Here is a 7,787-nt window from a genome sequence, read left to right as displayed (position 1 = left end):
AAAGAAGAATTTGGCTTCAACACCGTAAGTAAACATTGCTGGAATTTTCGGCCTTTTACCTGACACGGATTTTGGACTTTCTTGCCTGCCTAATCCCGTGAGCTAGTTTCTCAAAATCAGTCTCTCTCTCTGGTGGCGCAGCAGTTAAGCACTTGGCTACTAACCAAATGGTTGGCATTTGGAACTACCAGCCAGTCAGGAGGAGAAAGTTGCGGCAGTCTACTTCCCTAAAGATTACACCATTGGAAACTCTATGTGGCAGTTCAGTTGAAATCAACTGGACTGCCATGAGGCTATTTACATATATTCCAGAATATATATACAGCTCTGGGTGATGCAAATGGTTTACTTTGGTCTGCCAACCTAAGGTTGACAGTTCTAACCCAACCAACAGTGCTATGGATGAAAGAACTGGCAATCTACTTCCATAAAGAGTATAGCCAAGAAAAATATATGGCGCAGTCTAGTCTGTAACACGTGGTATCACCATGAGTTTCAATTGATTGAAGGCAACAGGTTTAGCTCCCATAATCATGTAAGCCAGTTCCTCTAGAAAAATCCCTCTCTCTCTTTATCTGTGCTCACCATGAGATTTCCTCAAAATGACCAAACCTGCAGTTGCTGGAACAGAAGGCTCAAAGGTATGTTCTCTGTTTTTCTCTCTCTACTGGTTCTGTTTTTCTAGAGAAACCTGAATAAGACATGCTGTGTGTTTCTATTTACAAAAAGATTGAATTTGTGTCTGAATCACCAAGTCAGGAAAGGAAACAGAAATAAATGTAGCAGTCATCAGCATATAGAGATTCATTTAGCCTGTCCAGAGGGGTAGTCACTATTTCAGCTGAGAAACAGCCCCGTCCCCTTGAGTTTTATGAGCAAGATGTGGGCCTGATCATAAATTCCCCCAAGATTTTCTTCCTCACAGACTCAATGTCATCCAGTTTGCTGGATTCTCCTGGTAATCCTTTTTTGCTTTTGCTCTGCTTAGTCACTGATGAGTTTGGGAACTGTGTTCATTCCCTCAGAGGAATTTATCTCTTCTAATCTGATAGAGCAATTCACAGGTTACTCAGGGTGGTCTCATCCTCTTAGACTCTGGGGACCCCTTATATCCAAGGCCAGAGTCAGAACCCAGAAACACAGGCTGGAATTTTAAGAGTCCATAGAGACCACCCCCAGCAGATAAGCTTTCTTCAAGCACCATGTTTACAGCAGTTTTACTGTCAGGTTTCACTTTGTTATTTCCCCTCAGAACGTACTCAGTCAAGACAAAACCAGGATTATCAGGCTCATCTCAGCATAATCTGCTGTTGAAAATGAACATGGCCTTAAAGGTTTGTAGGTACAATAACCGTGACTTATGACATAGAATTGCTTTTGAAAAATCATATATGAATAAAACTTGAAAAGGATTTTCAGTAGATTAAGACTTTTTTATGTGAACCAATTTGTGTTTCTTAAATTTAAATTCAATTTAATTTACTAAAGTTAACTCACTCTTGTCTAAGATTTACTGTCTGAAGATCCACCCCCACGTATACTATGAAGCCTCATATGGCTAATTATTTGCAGATATATTTTGCTCACAGGAACCAAATTTCTTTGAATATTACGTTAATGGAATATTATTGCATCAAACCCTACAAAATAAGAGGTATTGCTAAGAAAATATTTTCCTACCCAGCTGTCTCCTGAGAGCAGCCTTAATCTCATTATTCCTGAGACTGTAGATGAGGGGGTTCAACGTGGGGATCACCACCGTGTAGAGCACAGGTACCAGCTTGTTCTGGTCAGTAGAGTAGCTGGACTTGGGCATCACATAAATGAATGTAACGGTCCCATAGTACAGGGTGACTGCAGTGAGGTGGGAGGTGCAGGTGGAGAAGGCCTTGTGGCGGCCCTGGGTGGAGGGCATCTTCAGGATGGTGATCAGGATATAGACATAGGAGATGGCTATGATAAACAGTGTGACCGTAATAATGGAGAGAGCAGAAAATGAGATGACCACTGCAGGGATACTGACATCAGAACAGGAAAGTTCAACTAAAGGAGCAAAGTCACAGAAAAAATGGTTGACTCGTTTAGGTCCACAAAAAAATAAAGAAAAGAAGGAAATGGTAAAAGAGGAAGCATTGAGAAAACCACCTACATAAGCCACAGAGAATAACTGATCACAGACTTGCGTGGACATTTTAGTTGAATAAAGCAGTGGGGTGCAGATTGCTACAAAGCGATCATAGGCCATGGCAGCCAGAAGAAAGAACTCAACTGTCCCGAAGAAAGCAGCTGATCCATGTTGGATCCCACATCCAAGATAGGAGATTGTATTTTCTTCCACCAGGAAGCTTATGAGCGTATTGGGTGTGACAGAGGATGAAAGCCCTATGTCAGTCAAAGCCAAGTGGCTCAGGAAAAAATACATAGGATGATGGAGCTGAGAAGAGATTCTGATCAGAATGATTGTGCTGAGATTGCCAGATATGGTCACCAGATAGATACGAAGGATGACCATGAAGAGGATGACCCGAAGGGTAGGATCTTCTGTTAAGCCCAATAAAATGAACCCTGTCACTGCAGTGTGGTTCCCATCAGCCAGGGAATCCATGAGACAATGTAGCTGGTATGAGAAATGATCTGTGATGAAAAAATATTGCATTAAAGAAGTTATAAATTTCATGGCTCCATTTTCATTAACATATATATGGAAAGTCATTATAAATAAAGTTATCATTCAAATGTCATTGCATATAAACAGGTAATGACAAATATATATTTGTCATTACCTGTTCATATGCAATTATATATGTACACACACACACATTTTTGTCATTGGCAAAAACACCAGAAATTTCAACATATGATGATTTTCTTTTTCATATTTTTTTCCAAAAATGCATTTAAAGTGGTTTTAAAGCTAAAGCATAAAAACATAGAAACTGATTAGAATAACAAAAAGAATGGTGAGTATAATTTGAAACAAAATACAGGATTGTAATGAAAACTTAAGAAAAAGCTATGATTAATCACAAGCTTAATGATAAGAAGAGGGCTAAGATTTATATATATATATCTGTATGTATATATATATGTGTGTGTGTATATATGTATATACACATATCCAAAATCAGAACGCTTTTGCTATTGAGTCTATTCTGACATAGTAACCCTATAGGACAGAGTAGAACTGCCTCATGGGGTTTTCAAGGAGCAAGTTTTAGATTTGAACTGCCAACCTTTTGGTTAGCAGCTGTAGCTCTTAACCACTGCACCACCATACATAGTTCCATTTTCTATAAAATAATACTAAGTGCTGTTATTATTATTTTGTAGATGAGGAAACCAAGTGAAAGAGATTATATAACTTGCACAAGGTTATATAGCAAGTGGGGAGTCAAACTGTGAAGGCCAGCAAGCCTGACATTTCTTTAGTAACTATTCTATAAATGAAGTTAAATAATACCTCGAAATCCAACACAGTTGCCAATAGATGGATATTAGATTATCCTTTAAGGATTTTCACAGCTCATATATAAGGACTAGTTAGTTAATATATTTTACAATGCCTGTGGGTCACCATGGAGCTCTGGTGGTGCAGTGGCTAAAAGCTAGGCTGCTAACCAAAAGGTTGGCAGCTCAAATATACTGATTGCTTCTCGGTAACCCGATGGGGCAGTTACCCTGTCCTATAGGGTCGCCATGAGTCAGAATCACCTCCACAGCAATGGGTTTGATTTTTGGTTTATTGGTTGAATAAGATCATCTAAAACGAATAGAGATGCAACTGCTTTTGATAATAGTACCTGAAGGGAATTCCAAATTAGGGATGAATGGAGTCACCTTTTTTAAATGTATTCAATTTATAAATATTTATAATTAAAATATTATTGTTTTATCAAGTACAGATAGCTCCCGACTTTGACCAGTTTCCATTCTGAGAAACCCTGTGTAAATCGGTTCTGAGGCAAGTCAAATACTTCCTTTTGTTTGTTTGTTTTCAGTTTTCGTAGCTCTCTATACAGCAGTGTTTTAAACAGTAAATCATAACGTTGAACATCTTTGAGTGAACTTTTGAGAATGATAACATCAGCAAATTATGCAACGTTGTATGTAGTACATGCTATTAACAGTAAGATAATGAAAAAAAAAAAAAACAGTCCTAAGTGTGGTTCATCTGTAACTCATAAATTGGGGACTACTTAGTGTTTGAAATATTAGTCTAATTACTATGCAAAACACTATATGATTGATAATCAGGACATTAGTAAAGTGCATTTATTCACACAAATAATCATTTCCTACAGTAATAACATTTCCTAATTGGAGCACTGTAGAATAAAATTTTGTTGTCTTCAACATAATACAAGTATGCATTGGTCCATGATAATGAGAACCAAACCCAGTGCCATCAATTCAATTTCAACTTATAGTGACCACATAAGACAGAGTAGAACTGGCCCACAGAGTTTCCAAGGAGCGTGTGGGAGATTTGAACTGCTGACCCTTCTGTTAGCAGTCGTAGCACTTATCCATTACCCCACCAGGGTTTCCATGATACGTTCTATGAAATAGGATGTTATGTGATTTGGAAGTTATGCTAACACCATATTAAAAACCTTGTAGGAGCCAGCTTCCAGTCGTCCTTGTCACAGCTTTTGTCACTGCTGTTGCTCCTGGAACTGCAGGCAGAGAGCAGTGGAACCGGTGGTGGTAGGATCCAATCCAGGGGAAGTGAGGGAATGAAGAGGGGAGAGGGCAGAGGTGCCCAGCCCCACCCTCTGTTCTGCAAGCCTGAATAGTAGAAGCAACTCAGGCCCCCCGCAGCCCCAGCCTCAGCCACTGTATGACAATACTCAAGAGCCCAGCCCAGAGCCATGTCCTCTGATTCACCTCCCTGTGTCCCACTTGTTGTCCAGTGCTGCAAGAGCCAGGGTTTGGGGTCTTTAAAGCTGTTAAAAAAACAACAATAAAACTCATTTCAGGCAAGCAAATTCCTACTCATAGCAACCCTATGGAACAGAGTAGAACTGCCCTATCGGTTTTCCAAGGAGCAGCTGGTGGATTTGAACTGCTGATGTTTTGGTTAGCAGTCAGCTCTTAACCACTGGTCCAACCGAGCTGCATTAAAACGATTAGGGGGAAATAAATAAAAGGAGAGCTGCTTTCTATTAGAAAAAAGAAACACCGTGGGACCGTGGACTATTTGCTGTCCAATGTTTTAAGCCACACGTGCTGTGTACAGCTGAAGAAAGTGTAACCTGAAAATTTTAAGTTTACCCAGGATCACCCAGCTAGTGGCTAGGTTTGCTCACATCTCCAAATTTTCTGGCTTTATATTCTGAGCTTTGTCCGCTGTTAAAAGCATTCAGATCCATAAGCAGAGTATGTTTATCTGCCAAGCTATTTACTAACAATAAATACCCAATGCATCTCAGAATCCACTCCATGGTAGTGGGTTTTTTTTTTTTTTTAAATGGCTAAATATCTTGTTTAGATAGTGTTGAACGATCTTATGAGTTTCTGGTCATATGGAATCCTGGTAACTTGCATTATCTCCTTTTACTTACATGAAAATGATTGTGGAAACAGGAATTCAGCCAAAGATTGTTACTAGCTGGTTGATTGCTTGAATACGTTTGCCCTCTTTCCCACCCTTGGCTTGTGAGTACACACAGCCTTATAAAGTGATGTGTTCTCAGATGGTAAATGAAAATCAACAGTTCGGATTCATTCACACACACACAAAAGAACTCATCTTTAGTAACAATTCCGAAGCCACTTTGGTTACATTATCATTTATTATTCTTTTCCTTTGGAAAAATCTCTGAAGATTCTAGAGATTCAGCTGTGAATTCAGAAGCGCTGTGGAGCATCATCACGTCCTGGAGCGCACACTGAGCAGCTGCGGTCCTCACAGGATTCTGCACATTCTCACGTGGTCAATGTATTCTTTTGTTTCTCCTTAGACGTTCATGCAGAGGTCTATAAACTTGTTTAATAATTATTGAGGAGTATAATATAAATTGTCTCAGGGTTTCTGTGAGTCTGAATCGACTCTATGGCAACTGGTTTGGTTTTGGTTTTCTACCTAAATATTGGATCCACGTTTACTTTGATATTTCTGATTAAGGGATAAAATCAAAAAACCAAACCCAGTGCTGTTGAGTAGATTCCGACTCATAGCAGCCAGCCCTATAGGACAGAGCAGAACTGCCCCATAGAGTTTCCAAGGAGCACCTGGCAGATTCACACTGCCGACCCTTTGGTTAGCAGCTGTAGCACTTAACCACTACACCACCAGGGTTTCTGATTAAGGGATACTCAGTGCTCAACTTCAGATATAAAAACGAAAGCTTAGCTTTTTCTGTTCTGTGTTGTTCATTGATGAAAATTTTTCCTGATATTTATAAGACAAGTCATTGAAGTACCTTGGGGAACATGAGGTGGAACTTTATGCAAAGTTGAATTTTAAATAACAAGAACTTTTAAGACATGTACGATAATTATTATAGCAAAAGTTAGAAAATACACATCTTGAAAATTGTATAGATAGGTCACTTGTAAAAAGAGGTTTGGAGGAATTCCAGATAAGATATAGTCTTTCAGTCGCTGTCAATGCCTCAAAGGGTTGCCTTCTGAGGAGTAATTTACAGTATAGGAAGGATAAAGAAAAAAAAACAAAAAACAGTTACCATCGAGTCAATTCTGACTCACACCAACCATATAGGACAGAGTGGAACTGCCCCATGGAGCTTCCAAGGAGCAACTGGTGGATTTGAACTGCTGACCTTATGGTTAACAGCCATAGCACTTAACCACTACACCACCAGGGTTTCCATAGGAAGGGTGGTCATGGTAAACAGGTATTGTTGATCTGAAGACAAAAATCTTATCCTATTTCTCTTGCTAATCCTAATTTTAGAAACTCTATCTTCCTCCCTGAAGAATTAGTGAAGTAGGGTTTTCCTCCAACAAAGTAAGAACCAACATTCATTCAGAGCTTATTTTGTGGTAGGAACTATGCTTACCATTTTAAATTAAAAAAATGCTTACCATTTTACATAAGTTCAAATTCTCACAAGAATTTCGCGAGGTTACCTACTTCTATTATCCTTATTTTTCACATGAGAAGACTGAGAATGAGGAGTTTAAGCAACTTGTGCTAATGGGAGAAATACATTTATTCTTGATATTAATACAACACAGGAATTTCAAATTAGGGAATAGTCACCTTTTGTAAATTTATTAAATATTTGTAGTTAAAATATTACTTTATGAAGGAGTGTGAAATATCAATCTAATCAGCATACAAAACACTATATGACTGATACCAGGATGTAATTAAAGTACAATTATTCAAAAAAATAAAATCCTTTTCTACCGTAACAATGTTTCTAATTGGAGTATTATAGAATGATATATTATTTTCAAGATAATATACTGTTGAATCAAGTGTAACCTCACAAATTAAGAAGTTTAGTGAGGATCACTCACCTAATGGCCAGGTTGACTGTCATTTGCGAATTTTCTGGCTTTTTATCCCGGGCTTTGTCCATTATGTCTCCTTTACTGTGATCCTAGAGCACTGAGACCCACAAATAAAGTAAATCTTTCTTCAAAGATGTTTAAAATAAATCCCCAAAGAATATAGAAGCTAATGAATATATTAGCATTGTGAATGTCATGTGTAGATAGTGTTAAAGATTATATGAGTTTCTAGACTTACGTACGGGTGGTTAAATAAGGAGTCCTGGTCATTTGAATTAAGCTCATTTTTTCACTCTAGCCTG

The 7,787-nt window shown here is 38.4% G+C and overlaps 1 pseudogene; it reads right to left on the bottom strand.

The window, feature by feature from the left end:
- Positions 1-326: 326 nt before the first annotated feature.
- LOC135232148 (olfactory receptor 5P76-like) lies at positions 327-7,553 on the bottom strand (annotated as a pseudogene).
- Between the last annotated feature and the right edge of the window lie 234 nt (positions 7,554-7,787).

This window comes from Loxodonta africana, chromosome 7 (genome assembly GCF_030014295.1).
Source record: "Loxodonta africana isolate mLoxAfr1 chromosome 7, mLoxAfr1.hap2, whole genome shotgun sequence".
Lineage (NCBI taxonomy): Eukaryota > Metazoa > Chordata > Mammalia > Proboscidea > Elephantidae > Loxodonta > Loxodonta africana.
Note: the sequence above shows the minus strand (reverse complement) of the source record. Positions and strands in the feature narration are given on the sequence as shown.